Raw genomic sequence first — 13,627 nt, forward strand, 5'->3', positions numbered from 1 at the left:
TATCCCCCACCCCACACTTTAAGTTGTGGCATGTCCCCATGACACACAATTAAAAAGCATAAGGTAAAGGAAACTTCCCTGATCATCTTGTCAGGGTCTGAGTCGAAGTCGGGCTCCATTCCTCGCTTTCGAACTTATGCGCACATCCATGCAGACAACTTCTTCTCTGCTTTCTTGGGGTACACCCCACACTTTTCTTCCTTGCTCACTGCAACCTTCTCTTTCGAGCCCTTCACTTTCCACTCAACACTTGCAACTGGTTTTCCTTTTTGTACCCTATTTTCTCCATGCATCTTAAACGTCACAATTTCCTCACCCACTCAAAGCATGGGTTTTCTCTCGTGTATATCCAGTATCGCTATGCCCATAGCTAATAATGGTTTTCCTAGGATAAGAGGGATCTTCCTCTTCTTTGTATGGATATCCTTAAAGAATTTAGCATAAGCAGGCATCTATGAGAGCACTTCTGTGAATGGTAAGTTCACATGAGCCTGTTTCAGCACATCTAGAAATCTCCCAAACTGCTTGTCTAACTTTTCTCTAGATAGATTTTGAGGGAAAGGTAGAGCAGGCATATGCTCGCTCTCATCATGTTTCTCCCTTCTCGAATTTTCTTCCTTTTTCTTTTTCTCCGCTTTCATCGGGCCTTTCTTCTTTTTATCAACATCATTCTTTAGTTACTCCCCACTTTCTTTTTTAAGTATCACCTCTTTTTGGACCGATATGGGATCTTTCAACACTTGCCCACTTCTCAGAGTTACATAATTCACCGTTTCTTTGGGATTCTTTTCAGTGTCAGTGGAGAGAGTGCCTGGAACCCTCTCAGATAATATTGTTGTAATTTGTCCCACTTGTCTCTCCAGGTTTCGAAGACCAGTTCCCAATTCTTTGATAGCTGCTCCTTGAGCGTCCAACCTTTCATCTGTCTTGACAACGAAAGCCTTCATTAGATCCTCTAGACCAGGCTGAACAGGCTGTTGAGGCGAAAATTATTGCCTTCGCTGATTTTGGTATGTTGGAGCTCCTTGTCCCTATGATCTAGATTTATATTGCTGCCAAGCATTCGTAGTACTTCCAGGTGAACTCCATGAAAAATCAGGGTGCCTCTGACCCATTGCATTGAAATTGTCGTTTCCCACATCATTTACTTCCTTAGTTGAGGCTTGACACTCATGAGTGGGGTGTCATCTTCCATATATATCACAATCTGCGCGAGACTCACTTTGTATCGAGGCTAAGGTCAGCTTCCTTATCTCTTTGGCCATATCATAAAGCTGTACCTGCACAGATGTGTTAGCATCAACCTGGTGAACACCAGTTGATCTTCTTCTTTCCGCACTCTCAGAGGGCCATTGATTAGTATCTTCAGATAGCTTATCAAGAATTGTAACTATCTTCTTTGGAGTCTTCTTCATCAATGGGCGTCCAGCTGCATTGCTCAATATTCTATGCGAGCCCGGTGTTAATCCATCCCAAAAGTCCTGGAGTTGCATCCAGAGTTCAATTCCTCTATGTTGACACTTTCGAGTAATCTCCTTAAACCTCTCCCATCCTTCAAAAATAGTTTCAGTATCTTTCTGGCAGAAGTTATGGATTTCTCTTCTAAACTTACCCGTTTTAGCTAAGGAGAAACATTTATCAAGAAATTTTCCGGTCATCTCCTCCCATGTTCTAATCGACCCTGTGGGTAAGCTTTGAAGCCACTGTTTTGCATCATTTTTAAGAGAAAAGTGGAATGCCCTCAAGTATACTGCATCTTGTAACACACCATTATATTGAAAGATGTTCATAATCTCCTCAAAGTCCATTAGATGTGTGTTTGGATCTTCGTTTGGCTTCCCTCTGAAGACACAACAATTTTGAAGAGTTTGAAGCAACCCTTTATTCAATTCGAAATTGTTAGCTGCAATTGGAGGTGGTTTCACTTGATAATCCTTGATTGCAAACCAGTCTAGCATAATCTCCAAGTGGTCTCCAAGGCATGGGAGCTATATTTTCGAACTGGTCTGCACTCAAGGGTTGATTTTGAGCAATTCTACGACACCTCTCTTCTTCATAGATAATCTGTGCATCTCTGATAGCTGCTTCCTCAGCATCCCGTGCAACTTGTTATCGTCGTTGGGTTCCTTCTATCGCAGCCATATCTACATTATCATCACCGTTTCCAACCATAGTTTCTTTGGTTGAGGATTGCCCAACCTTTCCTTCCTCAGCTATCGCAGTTATTTTTCAATTTCTGGCTCATATGGTAGCACTTCTTTCGCAGAAGCTTGAGTCATGCACCACTCTATACCTGTCACATGCGCACAGTCAAAGAAAACCAAACGTAAAAAGGGAAAAATAAAATAAAATAAAAAGAAAAGTTCCTGAATTAGCACTAAAAACTATTTCAAACATTATTGATTGCCAATCCCTGGCAACGACGCCAAAATTTGACGAGCTCGAAACACACACTTAAATTATGCTCGCTAGTCAAAGATAGTATAATATAATATCGTATCCACTTGGATTGGAGTTAAACAATATTTTCGTAGTTTCTAGCTTGATTGCTATCCATGAGAATCAACAATTGAAATTTATATGATTAATAACTAAAATTAACTAAGAATCTAAATCTATTGACTAATGACTATCTAAACAAGGAATAAACAAAGAAGGTTATAAATGGGAGAAGATAGGGTTTTGATAGGATAGGTGCAAGATAATTGTTCTGAATCTAACTCTAGATAATTCACTTCTAATGTTCAAGTGAGTCTTTCGAATTCACTCAATTACTAGTTCAAACGTTTAGTAGAAACTCCTCTCTCGATTAAGTCTCAACCTCACAAGACGAACCAATTTAAGCCCTGTGAAGATATGCAGCAATGCGTAGTGGATTGGTCTTTAGGAGAACCTCTCTCGATTATTCTACTAACTAGATTTAATAAATGATTCAACTAGCCTATTTCGATTACTAAGAAGAATTAATGAACTCGACCAATAATATAATGTAAAGATATCACAAGTTATGCCTCTCTTGATTATATGAACTAGTAAATATAGATGCAACAGTTAAATCATCTAAGAATATTTCAATACATAAAACTAGAGTTATAATCCACAAAGAATCATCAATATACCAACTCCATCAAACCCTAAGGAGAACTACTCCATAAATACAGAGCAATTCATCACAAATAAATATAAAGTATAGAAAAACATAAATTCAATCCAAACTCGTGTCTTGAGTGAGGAAGGAATGATGAAATCCTTGTGTTCGTGTTCTTCCAACTCCTTCTTAGCCTCCTTAGGTCGAATATGTGTCAAAAGTCCAGAAAATAATATTTTTCCATGTATTTATACCAAGTAGGGTCGGGCCCAGATGAAATCACCATCTCTTAGCCGAATTAGGATTTCCACTTTGTAAAAATTGCACAGGCGCGCCGCATGGGGCGAAGCGCCATCCAGGGAATTAGTGGGGAAATCCAGAGAGTTGATTCTAACAGGCAATAGAGATTTGGGGTAGACGCGATGCCCCATGCACCGCGGTAGTGGACTTTTCTCGGAGTACGTATTAAATCTCGATTTTTGACGTCCAGACTTGGTCCTCGACCCTGAACACGATCCCGACTTAATCCCTTGGGCTTTTACTCAGACTTTAAAGCTCCAAATCACTCAAATTCATTCTATAACATCTACATAGCTTGGAATCACTCCTACAAGGCATAAAACACACAATAAGTGCAAAACACTATCAATTAAAGCTCAAAACGAGTAAAGTGCAGTAAATTAGAGTGTAATAAGCGACTAAAACCTGAGATTATAGCCTACCATCAACCCTCTCTTGGCACCCGAGCTTTTCTTTGCACTCTTGTGTAGCAAATAGCTAAAAACGTAAGTTTGTGGGAGAGATGAGGAACTTGAAAAAGGTATCAAGGCACAAAAAGAGAAAAGAAATGATCTCAATGCGAAGAGAAGGCAAGAAAAGAAAAGAACAAAAAGAAGAATGCAAGAAGTGAATAAGTGAAAGGGTTGAAGGAATTCAAAAAGAGGTAATGATCCCAAACATGGAGAAATCAAAAAGGGAGAAAAAGATTGAAATGATCAAGAATGAATGATGTTAAGTCTCTCTAGTCCCCAATGAAAAGAAAGTCCTCTAAGAATTGGCAAAGTGTGAGCCGAGAAATGAAAAAATAGAGTGCTTAAGGAATGGTGTAACCACTCACCCATACTATATCCAACCCTAATCCAAAAGCCTTCATTACATCCTGAAAGAAGTCCTACTTGATTTCAAGCCGAGTGAGCTTACATTAGTGGCAATCTACATGAGGGGCAAGCCTATGGTACTTGAAGCCGTACTTGCGACATTCTCTTGAGAGAGATAAGTGAACCTTTCATAAATTTTTGGATTGAGTGCTAAACGTCTTAAGTGACCTAGGAAAATGGAAAGTAGAGGAGGAATAGTTTGGAGTCCACCATGACCTACATGATAGAGCAAGAGTCCTTGATGAGTAAAGTCAATACTTGAAGCTCGAATGTTATAATAGAAATATATGTGCATGAATGTTTAACTTGTCGCCTTGTTGATAATACATGAGTAGTGTGGGTAATTGTTGGTCCCAACTGATTTGTGGATAGCTCACCATTGACTCGCTGAAATGTCCCTTAACTTTTGGAGGTGGGAACTAATTTATTTGCTTGAGAACAAGAAAAGATTTAAGTTTGGGGGAGTTGATAAGTGAGGATTTTGACTACTTATTAGCGCCTTTTAGCTTATGTTTTAGTCCAAAAGCAATTGAATTGTGTTCTCAAAACTAATGAAATTGTGCAAAATTATAGGAATGCTAGAAGTTTGGTCTCCCGAGATGAAATACGACTCAAAAAGGGGTGTTCCGAAGCACAAAGCAATAAAGGGCGCAGAAGAACAAATGTGCGGTCCGCAAAAGGAATTCTACGGCCGCAGAAGAAATTGCGGACCATAGAATTCCATCTGCGGCCGCAAACCAAGGAGAAAAGTTTAGCTGAACTTTGCGCAAAGTGCGGACCGCACATGAATTATGCGGCCACAAAACTGTGCTAAGAGTCAAAGATTAGAGAGTATGCAAAAAGACCAAGTCTAGAAGCCTCTGTGAATTGCGGACCGCACAAGAATTGTGAGGTCGTAGAAGATTTGCCTTACGGCCGCAACCCAGAAAAGTGCGGCCGCAGAAGATTACTTTGCGGCCGCAGTTCAGAAATGAGCGGCCGTAGAGCGCCACTTCCTGCCAGATGAAGAAATATGCGGACCGCACATGGAATTTTGCGGCCGCAGGACCTCCCTAGGGGTATTTTTATTTGAGATTTTAAGCCTTGTATAAATAGACGAGTTTCACAAAATTAGGTCAAGTTTGAACATTTGAAGTTGCTGTAGCCGTTTCTCTTTACTACTTTAGGAAGTTTTACATTGCTTTGGTGTATTTACATTAGATTTAATCATTTTAAGCTTCCATTATGAGTTTAATTAGTTTTTCTTCCTTATTTTCTTGATATCCCATTATGAGTAGCTAGACTTTTACTAGGGTTGTAAACCTTATGGGTATCTAATTTAGTTCTTGTTTATGATTGGGTGTTGATTATTTAGCTTAGTTCATGCTTTAATTGTAGAATTAATGGTTGCAAACATTAGTTCATACCTATTTGACTTAGTCTCTACTTGATAAAGAGGCACCTAGTCTAGGATAACTTAGCTAATAAGGAATTGGGTCAATTGAGAGATTGATTAACCCAATTAAAAGGTTCAACCTATAGATAGTAATAACCCGACTTGAGCTCTTATCAACTATTTTAGGCGATACCCATTTGGTCTTGAGAAAGCCAAATTGGGCAAAATCACTTTCTAACCGAGAGGTATTGAGTGGGTAATGTAGCGTTGAGAGCTATAATATACCCAAGTCAACAAAACAAGCATTAATATTTTTATCCCATTAGTCAAACACCTAGATTATGGTCACAGCCCTAGGCCTTTTATCCATTTGGAAAAACCCTAAAAATAATTATCTCTAGTCTATTTTATTGATCTTGATATCATTAGATTAATAGAAGAAATAGAAAACAAATCCATGTTGTGGAAGTGCAATCTAGATAATCCAATTGCTGAATTGAAATATATACCCCTAACTCCCATCCTAGCTCCTAGTGGATTCGACCCCGACTCCTAGTTGGGTATTTATTATTGCATACGACCATTTCATATCTCTATTGAGGTGTGATTTGTATGTGATTAATGGAAGTTGGCAAAAATCGGATGATTTGATGCAAAAAAGAAGTTGAGAGGCAAGAGCTGGGAGGCGAGAACATGCTAGGAGCAAGGAGGAAGATTCAACCACGAGTTTTTTCCTTTCTTCTTCCTATTTTTCATTGTTGGTTATAATTTTTAGTATTGTAATTTTACATACTATTATGAGTAGCTAATTTATTATCTAGAGTTTTGATGGAACCTCTTGGAGGATGAATTCTTGTTATGTTTTAATATAATTTAGCCTTTGGATTTATCTACTTGTTCAACTACATGCTTATTTCAGTTGATTGAATGACCATCAATTGACTGTGCCTATTTAGTGTGTATTTCTTGAGAAAGAGTGCATATTTAGGTTGTTGTCGAATAACATAACTCCCAAGGTATATGAGAGATCAATACGACGAGTTTAAAAGCGGGATTAGAGATAACGAAGCTTTGACGTGATCATAGTGAGCAGTAAAAAAGTACGAGCTAGCGTAATTCGAGAGAATATGACTAGTACGTTATTCTAGTTTCTCAAGAGAGAATTACGATAAGTCGAGTGCTCATGATCAGTAGAGAATACTTAGGTAAATTTGTAGGAGACGAGCGGGATTCCGAAAATTGGGAAAATCATAACTCTAGGCCTCCTTAATCTTGTCTCCAACCCTTAGTAAATTTAGTTATTAATTTAATACTTTAATTTATTAGTTAATTAGTTATATAATAATCTTAATATTTATAACTTAAGAATTTATTCGAGCTTGTCTTCTTGGCGAGATTGAGCACTTATTGCGAAACCTTAGTTCTCTATAGGATTCGACTCCGGACTCTTAGAAAAAATTATATTTGTAGCGACCGTTTATCCTTTTACGACTAGAGATGGGTGTCGTCAATTTTTGGCGCTGTTGTCGGGGAACTAACGGTGTAGTTGTAGCTATATATATTGCTACATTTCAAGTTTGAACTTTTTTTTTTACTTTTATTTTATTCTACTTTTTGATTTAAGAAACATGACATCTTGGAATTATGGGAGTTTAGATGTTGGTAATTCTATGTTTGATCCTTATATATATTGTGAAGGAAACCACCCGTGGCAGAATTCTTAAAATGTTCCCGAGAGCGAGTTATGTGCACCAACTCAATCTTATGTGTGAAATGTATGTGATATGTGTGGTGGTAAAGATGGTCACTTTTATGGTTGTGCTTACATATCTTATCCTCCCCCAACCCTTACTATGATGGTTCTACTTTTTCTTATGAAGTTAATAGGAATAAAAAACCCGTGGACGATGACTTGAATGAGATCAAGGATATGCTAAGGTGCCTTTTGGAATAAAATAATGACACACAATTACGGATACAAAAATAAGAGGCAACTATTCACAACTTGAAAGCTCAAGTTAGTCAAATGGAAGAAGCTTTGAATGTTCAATAAGTCAATATGGTGGATAGTAGCTGAAAACAATATGAATTACAGTCAGCAGTTGACACTCTGATGGAGGAGATTAGATTAGAATACCAACAACCTAGCCAATTAGAATTTGAGGTTGCCGATGTTGATGACATGATACTAGACTCAGCCAAGAATAGCGAGGATACAAATTTTGTTGATTCTAGTGTCATTGGTGTTGAAGATATTGAAAGTCTTGGAGTTTATGTATTTGAGCACATTGGTCCTCATTCCAAGCATTTTTCTACATTGTGTTTAGATGATGATATGAAAATAGAGTTATCCGAGCCAATTGAGAAATCAAGGAATGAGGAATAAGGTTCCTACATTTTGGAAATTTTTGTGCTTGAAAAACATGATTACATACCTCATCTAAATTCCAAGAAGTGTAGAATTGTACAGTGGTTGTTTGAGCCGATTAGATTTGTCCCACCACCCTTGGAGCATAACCGACTTGATGCGAAACTTGGGACTCAATTCATAAGATCAAAGTGGAGGCAGAAAGTGATTCACGTCGTGCCGCAACGTTAAATCAAGAGCTTGTTGGGAGGCAACCCGACTTTACTGCTTTTTTTATATTTTTATATTTTTAATTATTGTATTATTCTTGTAATGTCATTTTTTATTTTCTAGGAGTATAGGAAGCAAAGCAATTGGAATAATGAAAAAGCAAGTGAGATGGTTAGAACTAAGTGTGGGGTGCCCGCATAAAAAGTCAAGTCTGGGAGAAGTCTGAGTAACCCATGAGCTGCTAATGCTTCATCCTTTAGCCTACCATGGAGTTTCTGTTATCCTCTTGTATTTATGGGTGTGCATCGGGGACAATGCACAATTTTAAGTGTGGGGTGGAGAGACTGTTTGGGTAATTTCCTATGCTATTTTGGTTGTGCTATTTTATGTGTGCCGAAATAAAAGAGTAATTAGGTAGCAATAATCCCTCTTGGTTTTTCTTATGTCCACGGTTCTTTTACAAGGGATGACTCTTTGAACCGGGTAGTAGTTTTTTTTGTAGGTAGAATTTTCAAATAGTTTTAAATTTTTCTCGATGATGGACTTCCTAGACAGTTTTCTTGAGGGTTTTAAAGTCTAAAGAAAAATACAAAAAGATTGTTTTTTCTTTTTTTTTTTTCAACTGATAATGGAATGGGAAGAACTTGAGTGTCTACGCTGTTGACATGGTTTATATCGGGGCTTAGGTCCAGAGCATTTACGATGAGTACTTTCTTCTTAATTCTTATGACTATATGCCTTGAGAATATATGTAGCTTTATTTTGACACTTGGGCACGCCTATTAACTCATGTTGTTACTTCCTATGTGTTTGTATTATATGATGACTGTGCTAGTTGTTTTAACTTGAGAGTCGGGTCTGAGCTGTCTTGAGTAAGTCATGTGCAATGTGTGAGGTGAGATTTTAGTTGTACTCTATGGCATCCCTTGTTAGTCTAGAACTTGCCCTGTGTGTAAGTCGAAGAAAATGATTAAGTCTTGTGAGTCTAGGAAATAATATAGGCATTTCTTTGATTGAATCTTAAGCCTATTTTCCTATCAATGATAACATTATCCGCAGTCAGCTCTTTTGAGCCTGTAGACCTTTTTCTTTGACATCCACATTACGAGCCAAGCCCTATTTTGTTCTAAATCTTATCTTGTTCACCCTTTACTTCCAAAAGCACTTAAGTCGTTGAAAGAGTAAAGAAAGATATTGGGTAGCTTTTGAGTAGAACTATTGAGAGGCCGTCAAGGTGCACTTGTGGATAAAAGCCTTACTAGCCGAAAATACCGAATTAATGAGAGTGTCAAAAAAAGAGAAAAAAAACACAAAAGAAAAAACAATGAAAAATGAATGGCTCCCCCTATATCTTTGTTTGAGCTAATGAGTATCTTTATGTTAATGTGCTTAATGAAGAAGGGCTTAATTGTATATGGTTTCATGGAAAAATATTGAATTGGTCATGACAAGAATGCGCTTGAAAGTGTGGTATATTAAAGTGCTTAGGAGGGATATTCACTATTTTTCTATATATATATATATATATATATATATATCATACCCATTCTACATTACAGCCTATAAAGTCCTACTTGATCCTAGACTTTGCAAGCTTAAATTAGTCGAGGCTCACACTATGGGCAAGCCTATGGTACGAACTTGGGTGGCATAAGAGTTTCTTTCTGAGAGTGAGCAAATTCTTTTAGTATTTGAGTTCTTAGACCATACTTGACCTTATAGTTTAGTGCGTGGACTATTTTCTCTATGTGTTTTGCTAACGAGGGCACATGATTTGCAAAGGATTGGTAAAGTTGTTGATTTTTGAGTTGGCACAAGATGCAAGTCATAGTATGGAACATAGTGGAGTTAATTTTTGAGGCTAAGATGTTAGAAGAGTCACACAAATATTTTAAATAATCTTGGCATTGATCTAATAATGAGAAAAAGTATGAAGAGTGCATATATTGGGTTCTAAGCGTTGATATAAACCATTGTCATTGAGATGATGCTTGAGTATGTTTTGGAATTGTGTTACTCGCCGATGTGCTTAATTATAAGTTGCTCGAGGACGAGCAAGAGTTTAAGTGTGGGGTGGTGATAAATAATGAAAAATGCATGATTTTTGGTATAGCTTCATATCTTTTTGTATGTGAGTTGTGGGATATTACATTGTTTATAAACATAAAATTGGGTAAGACAACACCCAAGGAGGCGAGAACACGCTAGGAGCAAGGAGGAAGATTCACCACGAGTTTCTTTTCTTTCTTCTTCCTATTTTTCATTGTTGGTTATGATTTTTAGTATTGTAATTTTGCATACTATTATGAGTAGCTAATTTATTATCTAGAGTTTTGATGGAACCTCTTGGAGGAGGAATTCTTATTATGTTTTAATATAATTTAGCCTTTGGATTTATCTACTTGTTCAACTACGTGCTTATTTCAGTTGATTGAATGACCATCAATTGACTGTGCCTATTTAGTATATTGCTTGAGAAATAGTGCATATTAAGGTTGTTGTCGAACAACGTCACTCCCAAGGTATACGAGAGATCAATATGGCAGGTTTAAAAGTGGGATTAGAGATAACGAAGCTTTGACCTGATCATAGTAAGCAGGGAAAATGACTAGTACATTATTATAGTTGCTCGAGAAAGAATTATGATAAGTTGAGTGCTCATGATCAGTGGAGAATACTTAGGCAAAATTATAGGAGACGTAGCGGGAAGGATTCCGAAAATTTGGAAAATCGTAACTCTAGGCCTCCTTAATCTTGTATCCATCCCTTAGTATCTTTAGTTATTTTTACTACTTTAATTTGTTAGTTAATTAGTTAGATATAAGAATCTTAATCTTTATAACTTAGGAATTTATTCAAGCTTGTCTTCTTGGTGATATTGAACATTTATAACAAAATCTTAGTTCTTTGTGGGATTCGATTCCGGACTCTTAGACCATATTATATTTGCAGTGACCGCTTATACTTTTTAGGACTAGAGTTGCGCGTGATCAATCGTTATTGCGTGTGGCCAAGAAACACAGAATCTCGTAATTTTTGGGGTTCAAGGAGTCATGTGACATTAATTATAATCAATAGTACTAAAAAAGTTCTGAGCTTTTGTGTGTGTGTGAGAGAGAGAGCGCGCATCAATCACACCTCTCTATGTGAGTAGAGAACTCCTTATTGAAGGTTTGAAGCAACCGCAAGGATCTGGAACTGATGTTCCCGGAGCTAAAGTAAAATTAAAGAAGAAGAAAAAAATGAGATGTAAAGATGAGGTATAGTTACACGAGAAAATGAATAAGAAAGTGAACACGTCATTGGCAGGGCCAGAATTCATGTAATCCATTTAATACTACTAAAAAATCACCATCTTCTAAAATTTGGACCATTTCTGATTACAAAAATAGAGAAGAGAGATAAATCTGATAGCTAATAGTAACATAACAGAAGATCTAAGTATTCGACGAAGTGGATTCAATTAAACCTCTTACCTCTTACTAGCTCCGCCGCTGCATGTGCAAAGTTGTTAGAAAGATTGATGAGAGTGAGGACACTAACCTTGGCACTAGTCTCAGTATATCCAGGGAGATGGAGATAATTCAGAGAAAACTGATAAGAAGAGTTACTCTCAGTACTCACTATCTCATGCCAATTTTGGATTTTAGACGAATTTAGGAGGCTGGACTTTAAATATATAGGACATGTTCCTATCAACATCACATGTGAGATTAGCTAAGTGTTTGGAATTAATATGATTAATATTGAATCGATGCCTTTATTATATGATGGGTCGGCCATCACCGGTGGATGAATCGATGCCTTTAGTATTGGTTAGATGAAGATGTCACCCATCGTATTAGGGCGGAATGGGTGAAATGGAGACCCACTTCTGATGTTTTGTGTGACAAGAAGGTGCCACTGAAACTTAAGGGTAAGTTTACAGAGTGGTGGTCAGACCAACGATGTTGTATGGGGTTGAGTGTTGGCCAGTCAAGATCAGTCATGTCCAGAAGATGAAGGTAGCAGAGATGAGGATGTTGAGATGGATGTGCGGGCACACCAGGTTAGATAGAATCAGAAATGAGGTTATTCGCGACAAGATGGGTGTGGACCCTATTGAGGACAAGATACGACAAGCGCGACTTAGGTAGTTTGGTCATGTGAGGAGGAGGAGCACAGACGCCCCGGTGAGGAGGTGTGAGAGGTTGACATTGGAGAGCCTACGGAGAGGTAGAGGTAGGCCAAAGAAGAGGTGGGGAGAGGTGATTAGGCAAGACATGGCGCATCTTCAGCTGACCGAGGACATGACCCTTGATAGGAAGGTATGGAGGTCGAGGATTAGGGTAGTCGAGTAGGTAGTCTAGAATGTTCATAATAGTAGTATTGGCATGCAGTCTCATTTTCTGTTGGTAGTAGGTTTTTATGACTAACCATTGTTTTCTTTCATTGTTGATCACCTTACTGTCTCGTTGTTTTTATTCTTCTTTTATATGATTTTTTGGTACTGTCCCTTCTTATCTTTATTTTCATTAATGTGGTGCTTATGCTTTCCTGAGCCGAGGGTCTATTGGAAACAACCTCTCTATCCTCACAAGATAGGGGTAAGGTCTGCGTACACACTACTCTCCTCAGACCCCACGATGTGGAATAATACTGGGTATGTTGTTGTTGTTGGGATTCAAAAATTACTAAAATAAAAAGTTTCTTCATATAAAGGGAATTCAACATGTTATCAATATACATAATATATGTTTCTTTTACTAGTATATATCGTACAATTATCCGGTGAAAGGGATTCAATTGAAACCTTTCACTGTACACAGTTCCGCCACTGGCCATCACTATATGTTCTTTATCTTACGAAACTAACTGTATTGCATATGGCGCATACAAAGAATCAATCTATCCTTTAGGCCCTCGCTGCCTTAAGGCTCGCCTATATGTAGTGTAATTGGTTGATAACAGGTGGTCAAAAGGTGAGGTGACACGTGGAACCGAAGACGGGAAAAATTAAGTTAGCAAATAACTAGCACCGGGTGTGAAGTGTGTAACTGGCACTGGAGGGATCCCGAAGGAAGAATAGCCGATAATAAAGATACAAAGGTTTGACATCAGATAACATTTAATGAGAAGCCGTTACAAAGAATATCTGCATTCAAAGCCAGCCATTACAAAGAATATCTGCATTCAAAGCCAGCCGTTATGCACCCATCAATGAAATTTTTATTCTCATTTAAGAGGAGCTTGATTTTAGGATATTGTCTCCCTAAGTAGGGCTATAAATAGCAGGATTAACAACCATTGTGGACATGAAACATTCTGCACCCAAAAGCTATAATCTATTTTCTTATTCCGCTTGATTGAAACACTTGAAATATTATTTTTACTCTTCTCATCAGAAAGGCTGAGTCATTAGCCGGGCTCGTTATCTCCTTTAATTTCAT

General features: G+C 37.8%; 1 pseudogene; it reads left to right on the forward strand.

Moving 5' to 3' along the window:
• Window positions 1-1,511: 1,511 nt before the first annotated feature.
• Window positions 1,512-1,610, forward strand: LOC117273732 (small nucleolar RNA R71; annotated as a pseudogene).
• The last annotated feature ends 12,017 nt before the right edge of the window (window positions 1,611-13,627 follow it).

Source organism: Nicotiana tomentosiformis, chromosome 1 (assembly GCF_000390325.3).
Source record: "Nicotiana tomentosiformis chromosome 1, ASM39032v3, whole genome shotgun sequence".
Taxonomy (NCBI): Eukaryota; Viridiplantae; Streptophyta; class Magnoliopsida; order Solanales; family Solanaceae; genus Nicotiana; species Nicotiana tomentosiformis.